This window comes from Chiroxiphia lanceolata, chromosome 2, assembly GCF_009829145.1.
Source record: "Chiroxiphia lanceolata isolate bChiLan1 chromosome 2, bChiLan1.pri, whole genome shotgun sequence".
NCBI lineage: Eukaryota > Metazoa > Chordata > Aves > Passeriformes > Pipridae > Chiroxiphia > Chiroxiphia lanceolata.
Window position 1 is genome coordinate 35399146 of NC_045638.1, and position 13268 is coordinate 35412413.

The following is a 13268-nucleotide window of genomic DNA, read 5'->3' on the forward strand; positions in this document are numbered from 1 at the left end:
CTTGAATACTGGGCTCTCTTGAGGTCTTCCCTATTGAAAGGTTCAGGTTCCCTTTTTTACTCTCTTGTAGTGCCATAGATCTCAAAGGAGAAATGCTGCTGGGAGCTCCTTCACTAGCAGGCACCTGACGCTTTAGCAGTGCCTGAAATGGGATTGCAGCCACCACAGCAGCCACATTCTCTTCTGAAACCCCAAGGAGTAGGGATGGGACAGTGGTTTTGAAAATGCAACCTGCTCCCCTGCCCACTGTGAAGGAAGATCAGCACCACCTACTTTCTCACTTCTCTTTCTGAGAATAGTGGAGGTTATTTAATTTTTGCTATTACTTAGTTCCCAGCTCTGTTTTGGAACTCATTGCTCGTGCTTGCTCTTGCGAAGTTCAGGGGCTCAGGGCCATCTTGTGGTTTTACACAGAGCTGCCAAGGCTATGCTTTCCCTAGCCTTTCTGAAATCATCTGGAATCCGAGCACACTTTCTGCATGTGCATGTGGTGGTCAGACAGCATCTCCATGTGGAATCAGCTTGGCAGTGGAGGGGCCCGCTGGGGCATGTGAGATGGAGTCACCCCTGCCTGTGACAGTCACTTAGCAGTCCAGCCCACAGGGGTTGTAATGTGGTTTGGCAAGCAAATGATGGAAAAGGCCAGTGTTTTGAAACTCATTTAGGGATCTGAAGGAAACAGGCCTGAGTCCTTTTTTATTTTAATATCTCAGCAAGACTTTTATAAAAAACATAAAGGCAATGTACCCTTCAGGACAGCAGCTTTAGAATCCTTTCTTTTTCTCTGTGGTTTTCTCTGTCTCACTTTGCCAGATCATCATACACATATACAGAGAGAGAGAGAGGAAGAAAAGGAAAGCAGAGTTTTAAGCTTTAAAATAAATCCATTTTCTTGAGGATTGTGGTTTAATAAAGGTTGTGTATTACATTTCCATAAAAGAGGCTGGAAAGGTAAAATAAATTCTCCAAACCCCTTCTAACCCCATCCATCCATGAAGATGAGCAAACTATAGTGCCCTAACATCTCAGATACTAAAGATAAGAGTGCAGTGATAAAATATGTTTCATCACATTATGTGGGGAAAGTTTTGTACAAGTTAGGACTAGCTGCTCAGTGCAGGTTCCTCTTTCAATTCTCTGAAACTCTTGAAAAAAAAAAATTAAACAAAACCCCCAAATTTTAAAAGCAATTTCCTCAGTTCAAACCTCCCTGCACTCCCACACCATCTCTGTAGATGCTTCTAGGATGTACTATAAACTACACGTAGAAGTTTCTTGTGTTTGTACTGCATAGGCTGATAGTTTTTAGAGAATTCTGTTACAGCGTGATATGAGCTAACCTACACAAAACCCCTAAGGCTTGTTATTTAGTTTTGTTTACCTGTTTCTTTACTGTAAAAGAAATCTATCATTTTTTTTACCAGCACTAGTAGAAAGACATCTAGCAATTCACCAGCTCAAACCTATCCATCCTTTTTAAGAGTTATACAGTGACAACAGGAAATATTTTGAAATGGTCACACTAATCACAAGACAGACTACTTTTTAGTATGAGCATGTATTTATATAGTCTCCTATTTTTAGGTCATATCACATGCCAACTCCTTGCATTGCCATTTGTATTAATAGTAGTCATTGCTCTTTTTTTTCTAGTTTCTTTACACACCTGGTACAAAACAACATTTGGAAAATATGCTAATTTTGGCTTAAGTCCCCAAGAGGAATTAGGCATCCAAATATTTTTGAGAAATCAGCCTTTAGCAGTAGCATTCCTGACTGTTTTCCATGCACTCTTCTGCAAAAGCAAAAGCAAAAGCAAGCTTGTCTCCTGCTGCCAAAACTGTAGATGTAAAGGATGCAACAATATTTTGACCAGAAGATCAGTATGACAGTGACCTCTCTGCAATGGCTGATAGCCAAAGCACTATGATTTTCTACACTAGATTAAGGAGCCACCTTATTGAACATGCCTGTGTAAAAGGATGGCTCTGGCACTCCAAGAGCACTTCAAGAGTGCTGGGATGAAGAGGACTGGGGACAACATCCACAACAAGTTTCCTTATTATCACTCCTGCTGAAAGCCATGTCAATAAGGAGATGAAAATGTTATCAACTTCTTTGTATCTCTTTGGGAAAAAGCCTCCTTGCAATTACAAGAGGTAGATGATTAAGAATCAGGATGCTTTTGAGAGTTGTTAAGACTGTAGGTGTGTTCTCAAGGATGATAAGCAGATGTTCTTAAATGCCAGTGCTCTCCTTTCACTTGCTCGATGCCTTTTGAACAGTCACTTTTCTACTCTGACATAATTTTTTTTAAAAATAATACTAATATCTTTGCACTGCTTAGTTACCTTGCTGGTGATGGCTCAAGAAATATTAGTATCTTGCTTTGTAATGCTTCAAGAGTTATACGGAGAGCATTATAAGTGGCTTTTGAAATTGCAGGCACAGCACCTGCTTTTATTAAACTGAAGAAGCAATCTGTAAAAACCATACATGCATGCTTACTCTAAGATGAAAACTGTCTCTGTAATACACTACCCATTTACTTAGAAAATTCTTTTCTAGAATGCCTCAAGAAGTTAGATATGTGCTGTATCCAGTTTTACAGAAAGTATTAATCCAATTAACTAATAGTAGTTTCCTGAAATCAAAGGACTTGTTCTCATGGTTTATAACAACGTTTTTCCCAGACAAGACATCAAGATCTCTTATGCTACAATTTCTGCAAAAATTTCAATGACTTCTTAAAACAATGAAGTACACTTGATGAAGTTGTCTGAAAGTTATGTCAGAAAGTTCTTGAATAAGTTTTTGAGCCATATTTTTGAATGTTGATATTCAAGCAACTGCATATGTCAAAATTGTGTTCAGATATTTTTCTTTTTAAATTGAGCAGTTCCTTGTACCTTAAATTGTGTTACCCCAATAATGAAACTTCACAAATGGATTATCAAAATAAAAATGTATGTCTTTATGGGTAGTGGATTTTTTTCTGTATGAAACAGAATAGTGCAATAATATCCTAAGAGGAAAAATCTCCATGAATCGTGAGGAAAAATAAGATTTTCTCGTTCTCAAATGACTGAAAAAATATGACAAAATTGGGGTATTACTTTGTATACCAGATTTCTACTGTCTTGTTCTTGTCACTAGTGAAGCCACAGTTCAGCAGAAAACCAGTTAAAAGAGTTTCTTTAGAAATTGGGTGTAAAAGGAGATTGTGGTTAGTTTTGCTCAATCACAGAAAAAAATACAGAGACACGGGAGAGCAGCAACTACCTAGAAGCAGTTAATACAGAATGTAAATCCACAGAGGCAGCCCAGTGCACCCACCATCCACACCTCCTCTGCCCCAGGTCGTAGAAACATAAGTAGACAGAGGCACCTGCCTGCCCAGGAGTCTCCATGGCCCTCGCTGAGGAGCCCATACCTCAGTGGCTCACAATTAGGCATTTTATCGTGACATCCAGAGAACCAGGACTCTGAGCAGCAAGCAGGCTAGACAACAGGAAATGCCTTGGTCCCTGAGAAACCTTCAGCTTTTAACACTTTGCTGAGGGTTTCAAGGAGACCTCTAGATACAACCATGTATTTCAAATGAAATTTCTCCTGCAGTTAGATGCTTGTCTCATAAAAAATGGATAGATCTGAACCAGAAACAAAAGTACTGTTTACACGTCCCAAATCATACTCAATGGGGATGGGGAAGATATGAATTTATTACTATCTTCAGAGTAGTGAGATTTAAATCTACACCCTCCACCAAGCAATAAGGTTTTGTATTAGTCACTTCATATAAAACATATACATTGCATAGAAATAGGTAATGCAGTTTGGATATCTTCTCCTCTCCGGTACCGAACAAAACACTACAGTCTGTGTTTTTCACTCATGGACTTTATGTTCCAGTTCCACCATGAAAACTGGAGAAAATTCAGGTGCAAGAGTAAAGATAAGTTGCAGAAAAATAGCTTTAACATGGTGGTTAATGCATTGCTGCAAGAATTTTCAGTTCCAATCAGACTGGGTAAACATCTCAAGTTTGTAAGGAGTGCCCTAAATATCCACAGGATTAAAGGGCACATGCCATCACCACCTTTCTTCTGGCTTTATCCCATGCAGAATATACTCCAGTAAGTCTCCAATAAGGGTTTTGACTATTTATGGTGTACTTGGTCCTCAAGCTGACAGAGAACAAGGAACAGTCTTCCCCTGCCCACCCCTCCCCTGCCCAACTGTGAATCATTTCAGGCCTTTGGTTTGAGTTGGGTATTAAGACACATGGGCTTCTGAGCACTTAGTGACTGGGATTCATAGTTTTGATACTGGGCACTCTTAGCAAGAGCAGTTGAAGACTTCAGCCTTGAGTTTCAGCACTTACAGTGGTGACAAGAGAGTTTTTAGGCTCCTAAAGACCTTTTTAAGTGCTAGCATTAAGGTCTGATGTTGAAAATTCTGCCTGTGATGAAAACTTTTCTCCTTTAGTGTGTGAGGTTGGGATGAAGAATCTCCTTTTCTCCTAACTAAATCACCCGTTGGTGAGTGTAGTTCCACCCTGAATGCGTTGCCTGCACTCCCTATTTTGAGACTCAGTGGCAGTCAAGTAAAAGCACTTGCCTGCTTTTACAGCAATCTCAATGATTTTTCTCTAGGTCAAAAATCCTGGCAGGTCTTCCATAATGTACTGCCACTCAATCAGCTAATCAGTCTTCCAGATCACAGAGTGAAAATGTCTGCAGACATTTTAACTTTTTCCTTGCCAAACTCCTTGAGAACAAATATCCTGTCCCAGTATACCAGGAAAGGCATTCAGCAGAGAAAAGCTACTTGGCTCAACTCTGCATTTTTGTACCATTCTCCCAAACAGAGTAGTCAGGATGTAAGGACCTGTGGGAATGAATGAGGTTGAGTCTGGCAGATGGGTATGATGCCTTCACTGCACATCACCTGGCTGAGTGTTTATGTGTCTTTCCCATTGGACAGACAGGAGTGAAGTAGGGCTGCATGCCTGATTTCTTGGGTTGTTTTTGCAGCAGATGATTAGGTCATTTTTAGTGTTGTATGGTGGAAATCTGACACAACCTGTGATGTAGGCTTGTCAAAATAAAACTCTATTAGAAGGATGAGTGAGAAGATCATAAGATTCTCAATGGTAACAGCCTGGCACCCTCTCTCTCCCCCTTCCTACCAAATTGTTGTCAACACTTTAACCCTGTCTTGCTTTTCTGATTAAAAGCTGCCTGAAAATTTACTTGGCTTTTATACTCCCAGTTGGTTGGGAAGATGCACAGATATACTTAATCATAGGCTGTAAACAAAGAAGCACAAGTAGAGATTCTATATTAAAGAGTTAAGAGGAAGGGAGGAGAAATAAGGAAGTAGTGGTTGAAACAGTCTGCTTTTAAGCACAGAAAAAAAAAAGTTTAAAAAACTTGATAACGTTTTAAACGGAGCATATAAACAACACAGAAGAGCCCCAAACTAGGTGTTTGCTTTTATTCTTGGGGGTGGAGGTGTTCAGAACTAGTGGAAACTGTAACAAGAACTTCAGAAGTGGAAATACTGCACCTTTAGCAAAAAAACATAAGGGCAGTTTTCTCACCGCCCAGAATGAAACATGAAGCGAAGGTATTATTTCTAATAAAGAGAAAAGAGGTTGCTTTCCAAACCTTTCCAATGTAGGATAGCACCTTTTTTTTACCCAGTTATTTAATTTGAGATTTATTAGATCAAAAGTATATAAAACAGAGCAAGCACAAAGTAATTTACCTTGAGTTTTGCCACAAAAGACAGCTGAATTGTCAGTGTCAAAAAGATAAATACAAAATTATTTGCAAAGAACATTTACATACTATATAATTCTGATCTGAGAGTGCTATGGTGGCTTTTAATAAATGATACTGTATTTTGCTGTCTCTCCATTGGAGAAATACTCTTGACATTTGTCACCATTGACATTAGTGATTCAGCAGCAGTTCAATCGATGTAGCCCTAATATATATAAAAAAATATAGTACTAGAGTCACTGTGTCTTGAGATGTGTTCAGAAAAGTGCTGTCATTTGCAACTGTCCATATTTAGGACATCGCCAAAATCTATGATACCATTTTTCACCAGTGTGAGTGGTTGTGGAAAGGATTTAGATTGGGGATGGTTTAGGATTTATTTATTTATTTATTTATATATTTACCAGCATCACTGTGAGTTATCTATTTTCAATGCCTTTGATGACTACACATCAAGAGACTTAAGCTACAGCACAGATCTCAAAAAAGGAAATAAGCACCTACAAGTTTCTATAGCACACTTCTCTGGAGGAGGAGGAGAGCACTGAGGCATACACAGAAAGCACAGCCTGAGTCTGTTTCAGGGAAGACTTGTTGCTCTTCATCACAGAAGAAAATAATGGCCCTGGGCTGCAGAAATGGGAGGCAAGGACAAGACTTGGTGGAGAATGGTGGGACAATGTGCATCAAGATGCTGGGCTAGGCAATGCTTTCTATGAGCCAGTCAACAAATACTTTTCGCAGAAACAGCATAAACTGCTTGGACTTAAAAGTGAAAGACATTGGTATTTCAGTACATCTTTTCACTAGACAAATGAAATCTGTGGGGGAGCATGTGGCCTCATCTGTAGGGGAAAGATGTGATATGGGAGAATCCAGAAGTAGGTGTGGAAATCCTGGGTGACTGTCATCCAGAAGATGTATCAAACACTTCCACTTGTTCACTTCATCATTAATATAGAAGCAAGAATATAAACAAAACCCAAAGAACTACTGAACCCAGCTGCTGTTGAGCTTTATTTGAAAAGGATCTCTGGTCTATATTCATGGGTCTGTATTTCCCCTCTCTCCCTCAATAAATGTGAATTGGCTGATAAAGGGTGAAGGTCACAAGATTAGCTAAGTTTCTGGGCATGGCATAAATTATTTGGCCAACTGGATGAAAGCCTGGAATGCAGACATTTATCATTCCACCTAATGTTTTTGAATTCCTTTCCCTGATTACTGCAACTGCATATGGTTTTCTGTTTGTCATGGCCATAATAACTCAAAAGAATGTTGTAGATGTGTACAATGGCAATAATGATAATCTTCATCATATACTAATCTATTGTAAGTCACAGAACTGTAGTAAGAAAATAGATTAGTGTTTTCTACTGCCCACAGAGCCACTGGAGCCACACTTGTTGGTGTGATCCCCCCTTATGGGAGAGCAACACTGTGAGTCTCATCCTAACTGGTCAAAACGCCTTTCACCCATCCCTTTTTCAGCCTGGGATCAAAGCAATGAAGGTGTAGCTCAGAGTAGAAGGCAGAGCATTTCACATAGTTACAAATATTGGTCTGCAAATCCTATACCAAGTCCTTCTTGACTCAACATGTGACAGACCCAATTTATGAATGGACCAACAGACTGTGAATACATTTATCTTCCATTGAAGGGAACAGGAAGTCAGAGCATTTACCATTCAGCTCTCTTGGGCCCACAGGTGGACACAAAATATCTTTGATATAGAAACATGGCTTTATTTCTGACATCTGGCACTCTAAATCTCTGGACCTTCAAGCTGATGATATATGGAAGGTGAGAACTTTTTTACTTTGCTGGGACAGGTGTGGGTAGGGGAGCATTTACAGGTCCTCTGGCATGTTAGTGCGAACAATGAAATGGTTGGCAATGGCAAGCTGCAACATGATAGTTTTTATTTCAAACTTGAGGAAGTCAAATCTCCAAGTGTTCACATGCTCTTTTGAAGTAGGCAAAGATATTCAGTTTTGGGCCCCTTACTACAAGAAAGACATTGAGGTGCTGTAGAGTGTCCAGAAAAGGGCAACAAAGCTGGTGAGGAGTCTGGAGCACAAGTCTTATTAGGAGTGGCTGAGGGAGCTGGGGTTGTTGACTTTGGAGAAAGGAGGGCTCAGGAGTGACCTTATTGCTCTGTACCACTACCTCAAATGAGGTTGTAGCAAGATGGGGGGTGGTCTCTTTTGCCAAGTAACCAGTGCTAGGACAAGAGGGAATGGCCTCAAGTTGTATCAGGGAAGGTTTATATTGGATACTGAAAGGGTTGTCAAGCACTGGAGCAGGCTGCTCAGGAAAGTGGCTGAATCACCATCCTTGGAAGTTATTTGGCATGTGGGGGACATGGTTTAGTGGCAGACCTGGCAGTGCTGGGTTAAAGGTTGGACTTGATGACCTTAAGGGTCTTTTCCAACCAAAAAAAAATCTATTATACTGTATTTCTGACTGTTTATTTTTCCTTCTACACTCGTGACTACACTAGTCCCAAAGACAAATTAGAGCAATCAGAAGAGTAGGCACAACTAAAGGAGCTAATATTTCTGTAGTACTAGTTGTGTGTCTCTGCTCTCCTACTGCTGAATGGCATAGGAATAACCTTTACACATGCTGGTGTTCCCCATATAGCAAAGTGATTTCCATGCACTGCTGTGAGAGACTGCAAACTTTGTTCTTGCAAACTTTGTTGCTGCAGCAGCAAAAACTGGTAGGTGCTGAGAATCCACCCAACTCACACATTTGCAAGCCCAGCACAGACCAACCATCTGTGTTATTGATACCTATATTGGTTATGATCTCTGCCCCTCTCATGTGGGGGTAATCATGTATTCAGCCCACAAACATTAGCAGGAATAGATGTGTGAGTTAAGCAGACCTATCAGCCTACTGCAACATGTAAAACTCTGCCATGTCCTGTTAGTTTCTCAAAGAAGTGCTCTTGATGGAAAACTTATCATTTAAAAAGCTGGAAAAAAAGCTTTCACAACTATATATGATTATAAATCTCAAATGTTTAACATACATTGAACCTGAAACACCTAAGTGATGAGTCTGTGATGCTATTTTATCCACCAAGACCAGATTTTAAGATTATGTGTCTGCACAGCTGAGAATTGCTGAGGTTGCAAAAGCCAGATGTAGCAGGAAACTTCATTCTTCATTCTCTTAGAGGTGTTAAAGATATCTTTATGCCCCATGGGAGAAACGTGTGACTAAGAAGGCACATCTTCATGTCAAAAAGTGAGTTCCAGATTTTTCTTTGACAAGGTTGTACAGATTTAGGTCACTAATTGGGCTGATAAAGAGATGTTGTGTACAATGTGCAAAGCAATGTTTAGCTCAGCTTAAGGGCTTGATCTTGCTTCTGCTTAACTCAGCCTCACATTCATGTGCCAGCAGCCAATTTCTGTTAGCTGCAATCATGGATAGGCTGCAAACTTTTTAAATAACTAGGTATTTCTAAAGACCCAAGCAGTTCTGATCAGTGTACTGAGTATGTCAGCACTGTGTAACTGAGATCACAAGCTCTGCAGAAACTTGGGATTGAGGGGAGGGAAAGGTATCCCTTATGAAAATGTCTGTTCATTCCTTTCTGAAATATTCACAATGCTCATATACCTCAGGAAGGTTACTGTTCTAGCAGCCTGAACAAATAAACAGCTGAAGAGCCTGGGATCCAGAATTTCATCAGCAGTTTCCACTTGTTGCTTTGCAGTTTAATGATCCTACTAGTGAAATGGTGAAAGTCAACAAGCTGAACACAGCAAATCAGCCCAGCTGTCAAGAAACTCTACAAGTCACAGTAGAGTCACTCTGGAACATGGACAAGTTTTGAGCTTTTCTGCTTTATCTTTTTTGGAACTAATGCCCTCCCAGCAATTTTGAAAAGGCAAAATACCCCATTAGAAAAATTTTGGCTTTTTTCTCATTGTTCAATGAGTGACACTGTGTCCTATGTACAGTGCACTATTCAAACTCTCGACCTAAATACTAAATAAATAACTGATTTTGGGGCACTTTTCTGTCATCCAGTGTTGTAGCTTCAGAACAACCTGCAAAATTCTTCTTTACAGCCTTCCTCTAATATGAAGATTATTTAACCCCATATTACAAAGAGAAAAGTGAGGAATGGAGCCCCCGAGTTGCCTAGGACCTGATTTCTAAGCACATTTGGCATTACATAAAATGTTTCTGATTCAAAGCCACATTTCTATTGACCATATCTGGATTTATGAGTACTCAATACTTCTGGATGTCAGATCCAGGTGTCTTTTAATAAACACTTGAAAATTAGGAACTCAGAGCTGGTGCCTGTTCCTGAAAACTTACACCCCTTGAAGTCAGACCTGAAACAGAATTTCAAAATCTGTAAGATGGGCATCACATGAGTGGAAGGATTAAGCCACCAATGAAGGCTTAAATGTCTCAGAATGGGATCTGAAATAGTCAGAAAAATTATAAGAAACAGTGTGAAATCAGCACTATTCACTTGCTGCACACGTAGATCATCCAGAGCAGGTGATGGATGAGCCTTGAAAACATGAAAACTCGAGGGAAAAAAAAAATCTTAGTGAGTCTCATAGAACATTCTCTCTCTCACAGAAAAACTACTGGAAGACCTGACCCTTGAATCTCTTTGTCAAACTTCCTTTTATTAAAATTCTGTGTTACCTTTTCTTTCTGGGGATTAAATATGATTTGCCAAAATGTTTTAAGATGGTTGATACAAGACAAACACTTCCCTTCCCTCTCTGAATGATAAAGTAGTGGTTAATGTCAGGAAATAGATGCCCTAAGGTGTCTCCCAAGTCTGACCATGGGACTTATTATCTGAGAGGGAGATTAACCACAAGGCTTCTGGGTACTGCCCATATTTCACATCAAAGATGTACAATAAAAAATTATCAATACAACAATTCAGGGAAAGATGAAAATGGCATGCATGAGGGCAAGAGATTCTCTAGCCTAGTGACAGTCACCAAATATAATGTAGTGGACGTGGTCTGGAATCTACTCTTTAGGTTGGCCTTTGGAGTTATCCAGCGACTACTGTGAAATACTGTCTTTGAAGACAAGGCTGGACATGAGGTCTTTGTCTTTCTGGCTGAATGGTATTTCAGGCATCTGCTCCTCTTTTGTCCCCTTCTTCTTGCCCTTCCAGCTTTTACTGGCCAGGTGCAGTTCAGCTCAGACCATACCTGCTAGCATACTACCTAGCTAGCAAGGAAGGAGGTGGATAAGCCTTTAAATACTTTTCAAAGACAGTGCTGAATATGCATGTTCTTTCTCCTGGGAGAGTGCTCTAGAGGAGGAGTTACACTGTTCCCTACTCCTTGACCTCTTGAAAAGAAAGTACTTGTATTTCTAAAGAAGAAATATAGTCTTACTGATGTGCTTTAAGCGTGCTCCTCACTGGCACCAGGACAGATCTCTCAGTCCTGTCAAAATCCAGCTGTTCTACTATGGCAAATGGATATCTGCTCCATACTTTTCATTGAGTATCTTAAGTACTGCTATGTCATATTATAAGAAGCAACTATTATGGTATAATTCCCCAGCAGTCAGAAGCTGCATTAGAATTTTTTCCTGTTTGTAGTTGAAGCTCTGAAGTTCCATCCCAGCTCCATTTCAGGCATTTATCATGTATTTTTCTATTATGAAGGTGACCTTTTCTCAGCATCACACACATTTTTCTCAGCATCTGCTTTCAGGTAGAATCAGTGGCAGAATCTAATTTCCCAGAACATCACTCAGTTACTGCAATCACAAGGCTACTTTGCCTTTTCCTGTAGCCCTACATCTGAGTCAGAATGTGTCCTCCAGCAGCAAGTAGAGAGCTTAACAAGGAGACAGGCATGGTCTCCCTCTAAATCGGCTGTTCACTGATTTTTTTGTGCTGAATTATTATTCTGTAATATTTACACTTAGGACTCTGAGGAATATACCACATGAAGAAGGGAGATTTTACTACATGAAAAGTGTGTCAATATTAGTAAATTAAACACTGTTAGAACAAGGGCCCATGCCATGGAACTCAATTGCTTGGGCTGTTACAGTTCTGGTACAGTTTTGTCTCACACCAACTAATGCTCCCTCAAACAAGTCTGGACCACACACAACTTCTTGTATAGTTTAGGACTGTGACAGACAAAAGACCATTCCCAAAAAGGAGTTTGGATGCAGCCATCATTTTTCAGAGGCTGAAAACAGTTATTACAGTTGTGTCAAATAAGGTAAAGATCAGGATATGACTGGTCCCAGTAAATAGATGTAGTGCAAAATTATTGCTGGTTAAAAGCATTTTCTGTCTAGACCACTAAAGAGTGTGGACATACCTGCTCTGCCTTTAGATTTATTTTTTAGGTTACTGAGAGCTGGATATTTCAGGGTTTTCTCCCAAGTATTTGAGGAAAAGAGCTGAAAGGATCACACCTTGCTGTCCTCTGCAAACCTGTTTTCATCATCAGTAGCATTTAACCCAAAGTCTGTTTTCCTTCTGTTAACTGCTGTCCAGAAACCACCCTGTGTCTTCATATATCTCAAGTTTGTACTACCAGTTTTCAGCTTGTCTTTTTTTTTTTTTGTCTTTTCTTCACCATTTCTGTGCTTACATATCCAGAGTTTCCTATCCTACCTCTCACCACTGCTAGTGTTCCAGGAGGATATCCTTTTGACCCCCACAGTGCTTGACTGTCACAAGGTGAAGTGACAAAAATACAAAAAAGGCTTATTCTCACAGCTTTCAGCTACTGAACCATTGTAGCCCTGAACTGAGGTCCACTTGGTGTATCCAGGATCCTGGGAGAACAGGGCACAATTTAGAAAGTCTCAAAGACCAATCATATTTTTGAGAAGTTGGGAAGGGAGGGGGAGGCAGGAAAAGAAAAAATCTTAACAAGATTATTCCTTTCTTTGTGCTCACTCACCTACTCAAAGCAGAAGCTTGTGTTCCTGAATATTCCCTTATTGCCTCAGCAATTGCCTTAAACAGCTAAACTCTGTATGTAACATCCTGCCAAAGAAAATGCAAAACTTTTCATCTTAAATGTTGATTGGACTTACAGGCAGCTCCCTAAGGAATTTGTCTCACCATGTCATTGCTGATGTTTCCGTACTGCAGCAGATCACATTTCCTCTATGAGTAAGAGCTACAGAAAGGAACAGAAAACAGTTCTGTTAAAAAGTCTTTTAAGAATCAGTTGTTAAAATAGATAAATAAATAAATAAATAAATAAATAAATAAATAAATAAAAGGAACACATTTAAAGATAATTACGAACACTGACAAGCACTGATAACACTGTCATAGCTTTAAATATGTGGTTCACTAGCTGTAAAACAGCTTGAGCGGGACTACTCAAGATTCAAAGTATGCACATCTGAAGATAAAGATAAAAGAGCACATACTTTTTGTTGGCTTGATATTTTCCCTTCTTATTTTTGCAGATGTGAATCAGGTG

At 39.7% G+C, this 13268-nt stretch overlaps 1 protein-coding gene across 1 annotated transcript in view; it reads right to left on the bottom strand.

Annotated features, from left to right (window-relative positions):
* P2RY8 (P2Y receptor family member 8) overlaps window positions 1-13268 on the bottom strand; it is a 30813-nt gene that overhangs the window by 14344 nt on the left and 3201 nt on the right. The window contains 1 exon segment of the mRNA XM_032679481.1: window positions 12871-12956. The gene's annotated coding sequence lies outside the window, so the exon portion shown is untranslated.